Raw genomic sequence first — 17,967 nt, forward strand, 5'->3', positions numbered from 1 at the left:
CCAGTGAAGCAACGTCCTCCACAACTAGACTGAGGAATGAAATGACAGCAACTTGTCTGTTCCCCTTTCCCCAATTCCCCAGCACTGTTCTCATCCCCCAATAAAAAAAAAAAATCTTAAGCTCTTTACCTAGAGATTCCTTCTTTGTCTTATAAAGTGTCAGCAGAGCATGAGTGTTTTGGCAACATTTTCAGCAGTTTTACCATAGGTATCTCAGAGAAGGGTCTTGCCTCTGGTTACAGGTGACCTGGGAGATTCCCTAATTGAATTCTCTGATTTAAGAAATGGGAATCTGCATTATGTTGTTTTGTGCACATAAAACTAATAAATTGTTTTTAAAGGAGGAAAAAAAAAATTGGGAATCTGAAGTCCCAAAGAGATGACATGATTTTCTCCAGGTTATCTGACTAGAGAAGGGACCAGGTTTGTTGTATCTAAGTAACACCTTGACGCAGCAGCCTTGCCATATGTTTTCCATCCATTTCTATTACTGCTTACGTCTTGGATCAAGGTCAGAAAATAAAAATCTCACAGCTTAATAAATCAAGGTTAAGTAGTAGAGAATCCTGTGGTATATCATGCTGGTGATAATGACTCTTAATCTAGAGGACGTGGAATTCTTTCTGAATTGTACTATCCATTTAGCCCCCAAGTATATCAGAATCCTGAGAGAAAACAGGATTCAACTCAGATGGCTTGAACAGACTTTAAAAGAGGTTAAGGGGAAACCATCAGAGACCAGCAGTGGTGGGAAGCTATTACCTCCTGTAGTACCTTTATTACATTAATGGCCTCAATTAATTTGCTCTATAACATTCTCTGCATGATGCTTAATTTTATGTGTCAGCTTGACTGGACCACAGGGTACCCAGATATTGACTCAAACATTATTCTGGGCATATCTGTGAGGATGTTTTTGGATGAGGTTAACATTTCAGTCCATAGACTGAGTAAAGCAGGTTGTCCTGCCTGAAGTGAGGAGCCTTCATCCAGTTAAGACCTGACTTTCCCTTCAACTTGAGGGAACTCCTCCTGTCTGACTGTTTTGAGCTTGGACACGGTACTTCCCTGTCTTTGGACTTGAACTGAATCCTCAGCTCTTCTTGGCTCTCAAACCCACAGCTTTTGGACCTACACTGATGTCTCTGCTGGTTCTCAAGACTTCAGACTAGGACTAGAACTAGTTCATGGACTCTCCTGGGTGTCCAGCTTGCCAACTACAGATCTCAGAACTTAATCTGCACAATCACATAAGCCAATTATTTATAATAAATCTCATACTATATATATATATATATATATATATATATATATATATATATATATATATATATATATATATATATATATATATATATTTCATATATATTTTCTCTATATTTATAGTTTATATATAAAGTTTATACATATTTTCTCTCTCTCTCTCTATATATATATATAGTTTATATATATATATATATATATATATATATATTTGTTTCTCTGTCTATATATATAATTTATGTATGTGTATGTTTCTCTGGAGAACCAAACTAATCCACTTCGACTGACTCTTGCCTTCCTCTTTTAAGGACCCTTATGATTATTTGGGGTCCTCTCAAATAATCCAAGATAATCTCCTCATGTCAGGATTTCTAATTTAATCACACCTGCAAAGTCCTTTTTGCCGTGGAAGGTAATGTAGTCACAGGATTTGGGAATTAGGATGTAGATATCTGTGGGGGATTATTGTTCTACTACAGGATCTCATTAGCCGGGAGTGGATCATTTCTTAATTTCTGACCTAGTCTCTGTGGTTAGGGTAATGAGTTGCTCTGATTAGCTGCCTCTCAGACATATGCCTGTATCTTTCTTTAACTTGGAGGTGGGGACTGGGGAAAGTCTGTGTGGAATGAAAGTAGAGGCAGTTGGATTCTCCAAATCAAACTCCGGTGCTTTTTCCAGATTAAGGGGAACTGAATCCTGGGAAGGCAACCATGAAAGGTTCTCTACAGCTTCCAATCCCAAGGTGCTATCACAGCTCCTAGGAACCCTAGGAGTGCTGTAACACAAAGAGCCCTAGTTTGGGAGGGAGCCAACCCAATCCTGCTTTAAATTATAGTTTATCACTTCAGGCCTGGGGTGAGTTACTGAATGTCTTTGAACTTTAGTATTTTCACTTCTAAAAATAGGGATACAAATATCTATCTTGTTTGGCTGTCATGTTGACTAAAGGAATTCAAGTGTATTAAGTGTCTAGAAAATGAATGCCCATAACTGGTAAGCCATAAATGTAAGTTCCTTTTTTCTTCCCATTTGTTTTCTATGATGTTTTTTATCTAAAATACCATAAAGTGGATTAATAGAACCCAATGCTTAAGACCTCTGTTGAACTGAGGTCATGATGATTTTCCACTTGGCTCATAACATGGCCTTTTGGAGATGCTGACTTCCAATGGATGGATTTGAGAAGCCAAAATTAAAATGCAAGGTGCTCATACTTCAAATTTCTACCTAAAAAGAGGGATTACAGGCAGCAGTTGGCACTAGTAGCTCCTAGAGAATTTAGGAGAAGAGAATATGAAGAGAGAAATGAACATCAGAAGGTGGGAGGGAGTTCAGAACAGTTTCAAAGCAGGCTTTTCTAAGAGCAAGGCACATACTTCTGTGATCTCTTCAAGTTCCTTCTAGTCCTACAGGGTCATTTTTATCAAAGTCTATTCCTTAAAGCCTAGAAATAAATAGTGTGGCACCCTTCCAAGAGGGCTGGTGAAAAAGAGTTAATTAGCATATAAGTGCTCTGCAAATACAGAGGCACTCTGCAAAGGTTAAGTAATAACATTGCAGAAGTACTGTCTTAAAATTTTGCTACTTTTCATCAATGTTTATGCATAATTATAATGAACACATTAAAGAGGAGAAAGCATTAATAGCCCAAAGCATATTGGGCATGTTGATAGAAAATGTGGGAAATGAAAGCCATGTATAGTAAACATGGAGGTTGGCACTGAACATATTTATTCGTAGACTTTTAAAGAGCTGGTAGAGGGAGTTACTGAGCTGTGACTGATTATTTCTGACAAGTCATCAAGAGCAAGTAAGGGTTACATGTCCTTAAATAAAATTCAGGTACACACATAGATCTCATTTCTTTGATCTCATCTGACCTGGAAAGCTAATCAAGGTCAGGATGGCCAGTACTTTGTTTAGAAGTGACCTTGGAACTTGGATGTGTTGCTACATTTGGGGGACCACACCATGCAGAAGAAGGAGCCCAGGCCTGCGAGTCAAGATCCTAGTAAGTTTTGGCTCAAATGCTAACTGTACTATCATGGAAGAGAAACTATTTTCTGAGCTGTCTCCTCATTTCCCAAATGAATGAGATTAAATGATCTGAAACAGCCCTTCTAACACAAGCATCCTATGAGCCGAAGAGGAAAATGATTCATGAGGGACCTACTCATTTCATCTCCCAAATCAAATCTTGTCTTCTCCATGGTTTCACTACTTGGAATCCTTCTGCCAAACTCTCATAGCACATTGTGACTTCTACAAGGGGCTCAATCATCCTTCACCTGCATTAGAACAATTTTAGCATCTCTTATTTTCCTAACAAAACTATAATAGCTATTCCTTTGGTGCAGGGACCCTGACTGATACACATTTGAACTCTAGCCCCTAGCACAAGGCCCAGCACATAATAGGTGTTTTATAAGCATTTCCAAAAAGTGACTCAGGCTTTGCCTGGTGTCCCAGAATTGGCAACCAGACCCCAAAACTAAGAACAAAGCGATTCTAAGTACCAAATATTCAGCCACCCTTGATCAAAAATGAGCAGCAATTATACTTCAGACAATATGAGTAGAAAATCATGAATAGAGAAGAGAAAGATGGAATTGGCCTAATGAGGAGTTGTGTGGATGCTTCCCCACTCCCCCTATCCACTTTGAAAACAAGTGAATTCGGATAAGAACAAACAAACAAATCTTACAATGAGGTGAAATCTTACAAAAAGGTGACTACCTGCCAGAAAGTTAGAGCAGGTATTCATTCCCAATTAGAACTTAGAATTGAATTGTCGGTAACCCTCACAACCATCCCAATTTCCCTATTTAAACAATGAGAGAAGAGATTGGAGTAATGCCAAATCCATGGTGTGGCCCAACAAAGATGGGTGAATTTCCCTTGGCCCAAGTGGACACCAATAGAGGTTTCTAGGTTTGAGCCAAACTGCAGAGACCCTAATCAAGACAGTACACAGAAATATCACTTCTTATTGCTGATTTCTTATTTCTCACTCATCTTTACCATAAGAACCATGAATGCTAACCTTTTATACTGAAGCAGTTGCGATCCAGGAACCACCAAGTTTCTGAAAAGATTATTTTTAAAACATACAACGTTTTTGGTATAAATATGGCTGCATAAGTCAGTAGTTTTCTTCTTTGCTTCCTGAATATTTTACAAAAGGAACAAAGAAAACAATACAAAACAAATTTTCAGCTAAATTAGATGTCAGGTATAACCTGCAGACTCCAAAATATGTGTAAGTGCTGCAAAAATGAACAAAATTGTGCAAAAGCCTTTCGGGAGAAAAAGGCATTTCAGGGTGGTGAGCTGGCCAACTAAAGGTAGATGTCAGGACATCCAACAGAAACACACTTCCTGAAGAAGGTAAAGGACTCAACCTGAGCAGTATTTTTCTTTCTTTCTTCCTTCCTTCCTTCCTTCCTTCCTTCCTTCCTTCCTTCCTTCCTTCCTTCCTTCCTTCCTTCTTTTTTGTAACAACCAAGCCAGTGTCAGAATTGATGTGAATGGGACTAGTGGCAAAAATCTTCATCCCTCCTCCCCTGACTCTACCATACTGAGAAGAAGCAGTCTGTCTCTGCAGCAGCAGAAAAGAAGAGAACATTTGGCTGTGATATTGGGAAGTTTCTCCCTTAAGGAAATTTCCTCCAACTTATCCAATAATGAGCAAGATAAAGGAATGGGTCTAACATTGAAGATAGATATTAGAGTGGAAAAATATATGGAAAGGCCCCAAGCTTACCAAGAAAATATTACAACCATGGTGTAGATAACACTTTTGTTCAGCATTTTTCCATGAATTGAAAAAAATATATATTATAAACTTAATTGAGGTAATCATCTCTATTCAGGAAGATCACAAAGAAGAAATGTTAGAACCTAACAATGTCAAGGCAAAGGAGGAAATGAGATGTGATCTGGCAGGGCTCAAAAAATATGTCATTAAGATAAAGCAAAACCATCACAGAAATGATGTTGAAAGTGAAAGAAACAAATGTAAAATAGACCCTGCAGAAGACACAGGAAACAATCAAAAGAATAAAAATAAGAATGATGAATGAAAGGATATGGAAATAAAGGAAAAGTTAAGATAGATTAGAGAGAAAATAATAAGAAGATTTATCATATTTATAACTGGAGTCCTTAAAGTTTTTAAATAATGGAACAGAGTAAACATTTAAAGCTACAACTCAGTACACACACACACACACACACACACACACACACACACACACAAATACACATACACACATACTGGGCCTCTATTTCCTTGAATTTAAAATGAGATAATGATACTTATCTTGTACTAGGTTAGTAAAGAACAAAAGGAAAAATGCACTTGAAGCACTAAATCTAGTAACTGGTTCATAGTAAGCTCTCATAAGGGTTAGTTTTTATTTTTATTATCATATTCAGAAGTAACAGAAAAGAGAGAAGGGCAGAAAAACTTCACAGCAAGGAAGAGGGTGCTGCTTAACAGAAAAAATAGTAAGAAGATTGAGTTAGTTTTTCTGCAGCACCGGCTTGATGGTTTAGCTGTGCATCTGGCATAATAGAAGAATGGAGAACAAGAGAGCTTTTTGAGGGTAGGTGGAGGTAAATGGAAAAGCTCCTTTGGAGGAAGACAGAATATGGCACAAAGATGAAAGAGGAGGCAGCAGTGGGGGAGGGGGGGGAGGAGAGAGAAGATATACTACTAAGACACTCTGGAGCCAAAGCCCCGGATTAATTCCTGCGGCTGTGCATCATCAAGGTTTGTTTTCTTGTCCTCTTTCTTTAGGTTGCCAGAAATGTGAGGTTTGGGAATTTTTAAAGGTTCCTCTTTGCTCTTTGCTAAGAGTTTTGGGTGGCATAAAAACACTAATAATGAAAAACATAGCAATAACATAAGAAGAAAGCCATAAAAATTTTTCCCAGCCTAGCAAACCTGGCTAGCAGGATGCTGGGCTACATCCTCATGAGGTTTTCTCTGGGTGGGCTCAGGCCAGGACACGAGTCATGATACTTGGTCTCCAGAGCTAGTGAGGAGCCACCAGCAAGGAGTTCCTGGGATTCTGATGCCCCCACAAGGCCCAGGCATGACTCTGCACCAAAATGCCCTGCCTTCCACTCAGCTATCTGGACCACTTATTGAGAGCACACAAGAGCCAATTTTGCCCCAGGCTTTCATGTACACTGAACAAACCTGTGAGGTTAGCATTCGCCTTCTACTTTGTGGATAAACCACTAGGAAGTTATAAACTTGCCCTAAGACACTTATTGTCTAAGTATGAATCTGAGACTAGAGTCCAGGCTCTGATCCAAATTCAGGTCTGCTGTCTGGTTGCAGATGAATGGAGGATGCTATGGGTATAAAGTGGGCTCTGGGGATACAGAGGCAGGGTAAGACCTCAACCAGCCTAAGACTCTTATCTTTATGGTGGAAGGATCTACAGAGACCACTTTCTCCCCGTTTAGAAGGGTTCCCCCAGTTCTATCCTTCCCATTTTCTTTAAGAGTGTCGGAAATCAATTTCCTTCACTAGTTTGTACCTCAGTTTCATCTTCCAGAAAAGAGTTTACAACCCCACTGTAAGAACAGAAAGTGCCGGAAGAGCCATCAGAGAACTGTGAACACCTCTTGATTCATGGAGAAAGGAGTGAATTATTCCCATTTGCTCTCCCTTCCTATTAAGGCTTGATATAGTCCATTTGATTTTAAGTCTTCATCCCCCAGCTACTCCAACGGAACCCTCAGCATAGCCATGCTCTTTGTCAGATTTGACTCCCTGAAGCCTAACCTAACGCTAATTTTAAATTTCACATCACCTAGCCAGTTCACTGCAATGTGGGAATATTTACTGCCAGCATTTAAATTGCCTAAGACATTAAAATAACTATCAAATCCCAAGCCTGGCAGACATAGCCCATCGTCGGTAAATGGCATTTTCACCAGTTATTCTAAAGGGCTCAGCAGCTATCATCCTTGGGCCCTAGTCGGTCTATTGTTTGGGAAAATATCAACTCCTTTCAAGATAGAAACACGTTCTTCAGACTATCGATGCCTCTCTGGAAAAATAATTGCAATACTTTCCTTTTGAATAGTTCTTCAGACCTTATAAATACATTGATGTATGTCATTTCATTCTATCATCACATCTCTTAAAATTAATTATCATCCCCATTTTATATAAAAGGAAACCATAATTGTTTCAATTATTTGTCAAATATTTTACCGCTCTTGTGTATTTCCTCATCCTTAATGATGTTGGGGCTGGTCATGTGACTTGCTTTGGCCAATGGAATGTTTAGTGTCTGTCATGCAAGCAAAGGCATGAATCGAGTTCTTGTGCGTCTTCCATTGTTATGCAAAGAGCTTTACCCCGAAATAACTATTATGCCTGCATCCTCAGCCTCAGAATTGACCCATGTAGAGAAATTCTGAGTCTAGAACAGAATGGGTAAGCCCAGCTCACCGTTTTAAACAGAGCCACTCAATTGAGCCTGGCCAACATCAGCCAATCTGTAGTGCACCTATAAACTATGAACATGAGAATAAAGACCCATTGCTGTAACTGAGTTTTGTTACAAAGCATTATTGTCGGAAGAGCTGACTGATACAGAACCTGAAGTTCAGGGAGGTTAGAAAATGTCCCCAACATTCCACAGCTGGGAAGTGTTTACGATATGATTCACCCTTAGATTCACATCTATCACACTCTGAATAGATCGTTTTTCCTCCTGGATAGCTCAATGGGGCCTGAAGATGAGAAGATGTCCTTTGTGCACTTATTCTTTCCCTGTTCTTTAGAGGTACCTCCTCCAGGGCCCCATGTTTAGTGGAATGGCTTTGTGGGAGGCAGAGCAAAAAGCATTTATTTTCCTCTTCTGGTTGTATAGGTCAGAGTAGGTTCTAAATGAGACAGGGGGCCATTTCCTTCATGTCTTGTTAATGGCAGACTTGAAGCCATAAACCCAGAGGTCTAGAGATTAAGGAAGGAATACATCATTGTGATTAAGAGCACAAGCTTTGGAATCAGACTTAGGTTTCAATCCTGGTTAAGCACTACATATATGGAATTTGGACACACGATTTAATTTTCCTAAACTTTCATTTTCTAAAGTATAAAATGAGTGCAGTAATATGGACCTTACAGGTTTTCCTGAAGCTAAATGAGCTGATATAAAAATAGGGTCTGACACTTAGTAGAATTAAGAGTGTGGATTCTGGAGTTAGGCTCTGTATGTTTATATGCTTGATCTTTTATTTAATGCATGAACTTAGGTAAATTCATAAACTCCCTGTTCATTAGTTTTGTATAAAATGGGGACAAGATTGTACCTATCTCGTAGGGTTATTTCACAGATTATATATAACAATAAAGGGTCTAAAATATAGTATGTATGCAAACATATTAGCTAGCATTAATATTTTTCTTCCTTAATAAGTGCAGGATAAACAGTAGCTTTATAAAAAATTTCATTATGTGCATTTCATTCTACAATGCTGTAGGGGATTGGAAAATTCTAGTAAATCAATCTCTTTGCAGGGAGACACTTTTGGGTATAAATCCAGTGCTGAGCACAAAAATAAAATTTCCAGAGGACAAGTTTTTAAAGCATATTGCCCCAACCTAGAACCTTGAGCAAATGTTTTCTGACATTTTTATTTCCTAGAATGTTACAGTGCAGCAAAAAACCCCACAGACTAAGTTTTCTCCTCCCAATTGCCAGAGAAAAAAGGGTGGTGTGTGTTTGTGTATGCATGTGTGTGTGTGTGTGTGTGTGTGTGTGTGCGCGCGCATGTGTGTGTATGTTGTATGTGTGTGTAGGAGACTAAAAGGCTTTCAAAGGCTAGACATAAGTGCATATGGAATAAGGCAATAGTGAATTTTAAGTACTGGTAAAAATGTATAAATTAAGCCCTGCTTTAAGAAATTCAGTTTCCACATTCCTAGCACATCATGCTGACAAAATAAGGCACATCTACAGACTACATTCAGCTGTGGGTCACCAGCTAAGATTTCTCTTCTGGTGACAAGGGGAGCACATTTGTTTCATGACTCTTACCGGTAGTAGAGGGTAGTGCAACATGTCTGTGTCCATTGGTATACTGGGGACATAAGGTATTCCTGAGCCTGTTTGTATGGGCTAATTTCTACTCAGGAGAGAAGTTCTGAAGGAGGTTTGTATAACAGGTACCAGGGGACAGGTCATGAAAAGGAAAGGTGAGCTTACCATCCATCCCCCTGTCCAGAAGCACTGTGCGTAGTTGGACAGGTAGTGCACTGCACAAGCCAAGGGATTCCATTCACATCATCATCTATGGGAATGGCACTAACTAGGATTGTGCATTAAATCGCATGTATACAGAGTGGCCATGTAGCACCAGGAACCATGTATTTATGTGTGCATTTTATGTAGAGATGGCTGGTTTCTGAAGGGCTCTGTGACCGGAACAGCACTATGTGAGGCCCTGTCCTAGCAGTGTGTAATACAAAATAGCCAACACAGCTCCTCACACTGCAAAAGAACAAACAGCAGGTGATTCTAACAGGAGGCAGTGTCATCACCTTGGGAAGCATAGCAGATGAGGAAAAAAGTCTGATAGTTTTTAAAACTACGTTCCAAAATGATTTGACTATTTGATTATTTTTCATCCATTTAAGTAACTTTGATGGGAGGTGAGATATTATTTTTATCTATGTACTAAAGAAAGCTTAAGCCCTCTCATGTCACGTCAGCCATGTCACGCTAAGGCTCTTGGGTCTAGTGTAGACATGACAGATCCCAAAAAATGCCTGAGGGTGTAGAGTTGTTCCAGAGGACTCTGAGGAATTGTAGTTCTCAGGGCCTAAGCAAAAAGGACAAGGATTTGGGGAATTTGAATTTGAATGTCACTGCTACTTTCCTCTTCTGTACCCACAGGCTGGAAAGTTCTGGAGAAGCAGGTTTTTAAAAAAAACAGATTTTTTAAAAATGCCAATGAATGTTATATAATTTTATAAAAGCTAGTTATTAATTTTAGAAAAAATATAGACATTACCGTAACCTTGTAACTATGGCCCAAACTTTGATGATGACATGTTAAGCTGTGCACTGATTCATATATATATGTAGTTTTTTATAAGAATCCTTCAAACTGAATATTGTGATCTGCATTTTAAAGATGGAAAAGCAGAGGCTTAGAAAAATAAGCAACTTGCCCAGAGGAAGTATTGAAACCCAAGCCTGACTGACTCCAAAGCCTGCTAATACCTGCTCTGCTTCAGAGATCTTTGGACCTGCTGTGTAGACCATTTTGACCATAAGGTTGAGACCACAAGCTTGGTTACTGAGAGGAGACAGTCTGTCGCCCCATTATTATTTCCACTGCTTATCCATGCTGAAATGATCCAGAACTTACTCAGCCTCCTGGTTCACTCTCTTGTGCACAGCATTTTCATAACATTCCATTAAGTTCAAAATGGAATCTATTTCATCAAGTTTGTTGGTCCATGGAGAATTCTGAGTCATCACTGTCCCAGTGAAGTGATCCTCTCAGCTGTGCTGTCATCCATTCACCCCTTCATCAGATAAGCAAGTTTTTGCACCTGAAATTGAATCTGAATCTGAGACGATCATAAGTAGGAAGAAAACGACTGCCCTGACTTTGCAAATAAGAAACACAGATTCACGTATATAAATATGTACCTTTGCAAGGAGAATGGTATCCTCCACATCTAAGCGGGGCAGAAATATGTTGCATATTTTTAACTGAGAGGAGACTCAGTTTCCTTTTAACTGTGGGTTCGTCCCTGCTGTGTCTCATTCTTTTCAGATTCTTTTTTTTAAACAACTTCATAAAGTAAATTGATATACAAAAATGCATATATTTAATATATACAAGTTTATGTTAATGTATATTTGCTTAATGTACACAGTTTGGACATATGTATATACCCACCTGTGAAACCATTACCACAATCAAGGCAACAGACATAACTATCACCTCCCAAAGTTTTCTTGTGTTTTTTGGTGTGTGTGTGTGTGTGTGTGTGTGTGTGTGTGTGTGTGTGTGTGTGTTGGGGTGGCTGGTGGGGAGAAGGAAACTTGACACGAGATCGACCCTCTTAAATTCTTAAGTGTAAAATATAGAATTAACTACAGGTACTGTGCTGTCAGCAGATCTCTAGAGCTTACTCATCTCACATAACTGAAACTTGATGCCCACTGAACAACTCCCCTTATGTAGGCCCTTTCAGAACATCCCATTTGGCTCAAGATGATTTGGGGGATACCCTCAGAGTCCACTACAGAGTTAGGGAACTGTTAATTGAGAAATAAATTCCACAGGGCATGTTTAACTATTCTCCATGTACCCCTACCTCTCAGAAAGTGATGAAAAACAACACAAAATAATCATGTAAGTTTAATATTAAAAAATACATGACCAAGAACTTAATGTATGCCAAGGAAAAAATAGGATTGGCTATGAAATTTTCCCAGGAAGAAAAAATTATGCCAGAGAAACAGAAAATATAGGGATATGGCTGAATTTATTTGTAGGGGCCCTCTGCCCTGCCATCAGAAGAACAAGAAGCAATGGGAAGAGGTGGACGTTGTAATCACTCGGTGCCTTTCAGTTTTGATCTACTTGTCAATACAGAGCAGGGGACCATGTTTCAAGGGGAAGGGCCCTGAATGGTTTCAGTGTCCCAAAGAGCTAGATAACTGAGAAATATTCTACCTCATGGCATTCCACCTCATTAGATATACCTCACGTGTATCTAATCACAAGAAGGAATCTTTTTAAAACCCATATATTTATTTGTTTTGCACTTCTCTACTCAGCAGCTGAAAATCTTCCTGGATTGGAGCTGTACTCTGCATGAGTGCCAATTTTCAGTGTTTTTAAATGAATCTTTCAACAAATACTAATGTTCTGATAAGAAACTACCCAGAGGCCAGCAAAACTTTGACAGGAAAAAAATTGCTTTAACATGTGCCAAATATTCAGGATCTTATTCATCCTGGGACTTGCGGAGGCTGTTGACAAACTCCAGAAGATGCTGGGAGGAAAGTATTCAGGAATACAGTTTCACCTCACCATCTAGAGTTCTCCAGAAGGACCCTGATGCAGGTCCTGAAGTGAATGAACTCCATTATTTCTGAAAAAGGGGAAAAAAATCTGTCAGGTTGCAGATGAGGCTACCGAATGTTTCGTGCAATCCAGCCTTCAGTGAAGTCTTTCCACAGACTCAGCACAGACATCATGCTGTTATGCCCTGATGGATGAGGAAGGAAAGGGTGCCAGGAGGGTGGTAAAGCTTGAGAACTGTCTCTTGGGAGCTGGATATTACAAACATATAGATTCTGGTGTCTTTTTTTTTGCCAGTGGGATTCCAGAACTGTGTTCATGGTTTCAGGATGATAAAATGGGAAAAGCACTCAACTTTGGAAATGTGTGGACCCAGCCTCTAATCCCAGCTCTGCCTTGCCCCAGCTCTGTGACTGTGGGCGAGTCATTTCTCTCTAAGCCTTAGTTTGCTTCTCAATGAAATAAGTAAAGAGTTCTGAGTTGTTCGATATGATAGCCCCTACCTACATGTGAATTAAATTAAATCAAAATCCACTTTCTCAGTAACACTATTCAAACTTAAAGTGCCACGTGGGGCTAGTGGCTACCACATTGATAGCACAGGTTATAAACCATTTTCATCACCACAGAAAGTTACTTTGCATAGTGCTGGTGGAGGTGATGTGCCTGGTCTTTTCTAACTCAGAAATTCTGAATCCATGCCTACATGCCATCTGTGTAAATCAGGATTATAAGGCATGGACTTCTGGCCCTGGAACAGTAGCCTTTGTCAGCTAAACATGATAATGAGGGTGGCATTTCTAACAGAGTGGGGCGGTGTTGGCTGGGATCAGCATTCACCCACCAAGCAGATGCAACAAGGAACACAATGGAAAGACCCACTAGAGAGGAATGAAAAAAGAGAGCTAGCTGGCCAGATGGCACGCCTGGGTTTCCATTTCCAAATCTCCTACTTGGTCAAATGTTGGAAGGGACAAAAATGTTAGACCCAGCCCTCAGAAAACAGGGATTTTATATATATATATATATATATATATATATATATATATATATATATATATATATATATATATATTTTTTTTTCCCCATCCATAACCAGATTACTCTGAATAATTCACAATTTAGAACCTGGTTAATGCTACAAGAACTAAATTCCAAAAGAACCAGCCTCCAGAGAAGCTAGCATCATAGAGTCAACTTCCCAGCAAACCCTGAGGAAAATGCAACTCAATGCTATCCCTCGGCCTCAGGACATGGTGCTCACTGAACAAATCAACATACCTGTGGCCCCTCAGCCCCTATTCTTGGGCCACTTAGCTCCTGTTCTTTCCTTGGGCACAGCTGACTTTCAGTTGCTACTGTGGTTCTCCAGCTTTTAATTTTTGAGTCAAAGAGAGCTCCGAGCATAGAAAAGGGGCACTGTTGGAAGGATATCAGGATCTGGGCCAAATGGAAATAATTCCTGCACATTTGTCATTCTAATGGAGTGTAACCAAATCCACAGCTGACTTTCATCTAATCATGGCTTCGAGGTCTAGAGAGCTAGACCAATGGAAAATCCACTGCATTACACTTTCACCCCACAGTTTACATTCTTTACTCAAAGTTTGTCCGCACTAGCTCTAATAAAATTAAACTGGCCATGAACATTCAGCTAGCACTAGTTATACACTTGGCATACTTCCGAATGCTTTGGATATATTTGCCCATTTAATCTTCCCAGTAAACATATGAGGTAGGTATTATTATTGTCCCCATTTGACAGTGTGAAACGGAAATACAAAGAGTTTAAATGATTAGCACCAAGGACATGCAACTAGGACCATGATAGGCATGAGCTCTGCATTCAGGGGCTCTAGTTTTGGCGTTTCCATGTTAAATCGTGATGTTATATGGCCTTTCTACATAAAATAGATTTTTAGCTGAAAGTCAGCTTGTAAATGGCATAACTTTTGTGTAAGAGGCCGTTTCAAAGTTAATGGATTAGAAAAGGAGACAGAAAGGGTAGAGAGACCGTGACCAGAGCAGGGACGAGATTGGCTGAACCTGTTGAAGCCAAATCAGTGACCGCAACAGTCAGGCAAATGAAAACCCAGGACATATCCTTACAACAGAGATTCTTAGTGACTATGGTATTAATTAACTGGACTTTTCCCTTTTCTTTCTTACTCCAAGAGTGCAACAGCGAAGTAGTGAGAAGGAAGGACATAAGGAGGACGGGGGCATTAAAAGGAGACACAGAAAAGCAAGAAGGTGAGAGTATGACTTTGAAACACATGGGAGCAGCCCACTTGAGACTGGGCTTGAACTCGTGGTATCTGTCATCCTTTAAGAGTGTTTACTCTACCGAGAAATATAGCAAGGGGCATGGTACTTCTTACAATCCAAGCAGCTGCAAATTTCCTTGAATAGACAAAACAATAAGATAATGATAGGACTGACACTCAGAATGGTGGACAATCTGCCCTGTTAAAATTCTGGAGTCCCTGCCACAGATGGTTAGAGTATTTCCTATAATAGTAGTTAGTGTTAGAGTATTTGAGACACAGAGGTCAGAGAAGGCTAAGAGATGAGTACACAGTCATAGGCCTGTTATGATTTGTCTGTAAAAGAACCCTCTCCTGTGGAGCAGTAATGTGAACTAGTTTAATGCTTTCCCTAAGATATTAAGGGACAGGGTTTTTAGTAGCAACTTAAAAACCTAGTTTATCTGAGTGTTATGTGACAGCCTCTATTATACTCACTCTGTAGTAATCTTTGATGATAAATGTTCTTAAACTTGTTTCCAAGATAGAGACATGTCCTAAGGTTTTATTGCCATGTCTAGATCTCCAAAGTCCCATTGCCAATACACATGCACATACTTGAGCTCACGCTCACACACAGCCCTCAATCTGAATTTCAGGGGCAAAGTCTATAAACATTGAACATCTCATTTTCCATCTCTTTTATTTCTATTCATTTCCTTTTGCACCCTCACTGCCATATCCCATTCCCTAAATGATGGGCTCCTCTCTGGAGGCCAAGACTACACATTTTAGATCCAATCATTACTAAGGTTGTATCTGGTCTTTGCTACTAACTAGCTGTGTCAATATGGAATGCTTCTGAATGAAAGAGGATGGGTTTTCAGGGCATAGCTGTGGTGGTTCTGAGCTTGACACAGTAGTAGCATCCTCTGAGTACACTAGTTAACTAGATTCTGATACTTCGCTTTCCTAAGTCACTCCTTTTCCCTGTTTTTCACAGAGTGTGCATCCCAACCCTTTTTGTTCATGCCATTACAATGACATGGCTGACTCTAGAGATATGTGCAGTCAGACAAAGCTACAAGCTGTGTAGACCTAATAGCTAAGAAAATGATAAAAATGATTCAGAATAGAACCAAATAGATGAATCCAGTCATGCTGTAAGGTAGCATGGATTGCAAATTTTCTTGAATAGACAAAAAATAAGATACTGGTAGGGCTTACACTCAGGATGGTGGGCAACCTGCCCTGTTTAAACCCTGGAATTCCCTGCCACAGCAATCATTAAAGGCCTGCAAATGAATCTTGATCAAGTTCCTAGGTAGTTTTCTCTAATTCTTATGTAACCTTCACTAGTTGAGACCATAACCTCAAAATCATTTAGATAATATTACTCTTGTTAGCAAATAAGAATGTTTTGACTTTGAGAAAATTGAAAATAAATCTAGACATGCTTAAGAGAATTACAGTTTTAATATTTTGTATTAAATATATGCTTGATATCCTGAGAGTTTATAATATTTAAAAGAATTTTCCTTTGAGAGTAACATATCAGCTTTATGATTTCAATGTGAAATGTGTAACTGAATAATTGATTTAGACTTGTAAACTGGGGTGAAAATTTTACTATGCATACATACAGTGTGGGGTTGTTTAATACAAATTTAAAATTTCTATTTTTATGAGTTTAATTTACAGATTTGAAAGGGTAATTTAGGTGTTCAAGAAGATTTTTTCTTTTGCATGTCTGTTATTTGAAGTTCTTAATAAGGATATTTAATGTACTACATTTATAAATTGAGTTTAAAGTATTCAGGAGTTTAAAAATTTAAAGCTTTAAATTGAACAGAATATTAGTTAAAGTCCCTTTAAAACTAAGAGTCATATTTTGCTAACTTTGTAAGTACAATAAAAGATTTATAAGTAGAATTAAAAACAAAAAAGAAACTTGTATTAAAAAAAGAAATAAATTGTGAATTAATTTTAATAAATTAAATATTAATATTAAAAATTAAATAACATCTGGATAATCTTTTCTGTTATTGTCTTCCTAGGGAACCCCAGATCCTGACTTCACAGTTCATTATACTTAGTTTTTTCTTCCTCCTTTTGGTGAACCTCCCAGGAATGGTTTGAGGAATTGGATGGCAGCCAGGCTCTACATTCATCAAGAAGAGGTTAGCTTGGGGCAGATCAGGGAGCGTAGGGGTGTAAACATCGCCTGAAGACTAATAACTTGGCAGATATTATTTTGAGTAGATAGGAAGAGATGTTTCCTAAGCCAACCCTAATGATGAATGGTGCTAGATGGAGTGCCATTCGCTTATTAACCACTGGGTTTAGTATAAGATGTATGCCATCCTGGCAATCAGTCCTAGGTTAGCATCTTATTTCCTGAGTGGTGAATGGAAAATGTCCTCACTGACAGGAAAAAGTGTGGAAGGGTGTGATGGCTATTGGTTAGATCAAAAGCTAATTTGAGGCTATTTCGGTTGCTAGAAGGGAGGGGGGTAGGGATGAGAGAGAAGGAGAAGGGATTAGACAGAATAAATTGGTAACTACAATATTGCCATGGGGATAGGAAAGACAGTTTGGGGAATATAATCAATAATGTTGTAAATATAGGGTGTGAGATGCACACGTCTTATCAGGGAGACCACTTCATGGACGGTGTAGAGGCTTGACCACTACACTGTACACCTGAAGCTGATGTTGAATAATATTGTATGTCAACTATAATTTAATATATATATATAGTCACAGGATATGGAGTACAGCATGGGGAATAAAGTCAATGGAATTGTAACAGATACATATGGTGTCAGAGGGGCAATAGATTGGGAGAGGGGTTATCACTTTGTGAGAGGTGAAATGTCTATTACATTGTTTTGTACACCTGAAACTAATAATAATAAAAAAAGCTAATTTGAGTTGAGTGGTTACCTGTGTGTGTGTGAGTGTGTGTGTATGTGTAATAAAATCAGTGAGAGAAAAGTATAGTTTGTATTAATATGCACACAAATTCATTAGACTTTGAAGGATGAAGTAGATTTATTGGTGTAGAAAAATTGATATGCTTGAGGATGGGGATCTCAATTTATTTTGTCTTCTGTACTAGTTAAATATATTTCTTTATACGTGTTTAAAATAGTGGCAAATTAACACTGATTTGTAAAAAGCCATCAGCACCACCGCAGAAACTGAGTGAAGTTTGGTATTAGTTACAACTGCTCAACGGTATTGAACCCTGTTTCCTGATTCTTCGTTCGTTCGCACTCCCTGCTTTCATTTCATTCATCAAAGCCAGGCTTGGAGCTCTTCAGGGAAGAAGTATCTCACCTACCCTTGATTTCTTCCCACCTTCTTCCTTTTA

At 38.9% G+C, this 17,967-nt stretch overlaps 1 long non-coding RNA gene across 1 annotated transcript in view; it reads left to right on the forward strand.

Annotated features, from left to right (window-relative positions):
• LOC109376751 (uncharacterized) overlaps nucleotides 1-17,116 on the forward strand; it is a 22,271-nt gene extending 5,155 nt beyond the window's left edge. The window contains exons 3-4 of the long non-coding RNA XR_002122776.1: nucleotides 14,521-14,598; nucleotides 16,649-17,116. This is a non-coding gene — a long non-coding RNA (uncharacterized LOC109376751). The remainder of the gene's footprint in view (nucleotides 1-14,520; nucleotides 14,599-16,648) is intronic.
• The last annotated feature ends 851 nt before the right edge of the window (nucleotides 17,117-17,967 follow it).

This window comes from Hipposideros armiger, unplaced genomic scaffold (assembly GCF_001890085.2).
Source record: "Hipposideros armiger isolate ML-2016 unplaced genomic scaffold, ASM189008v1 scaffold_1189, whole genome shotgun sequence".
NCBI classification, from domain to species: Eukaryota; Metazoa; Chordata; class Mammalia; order Chiroptera; family Hipposideridae; genus Hipposideros; species Hipposideros armiger.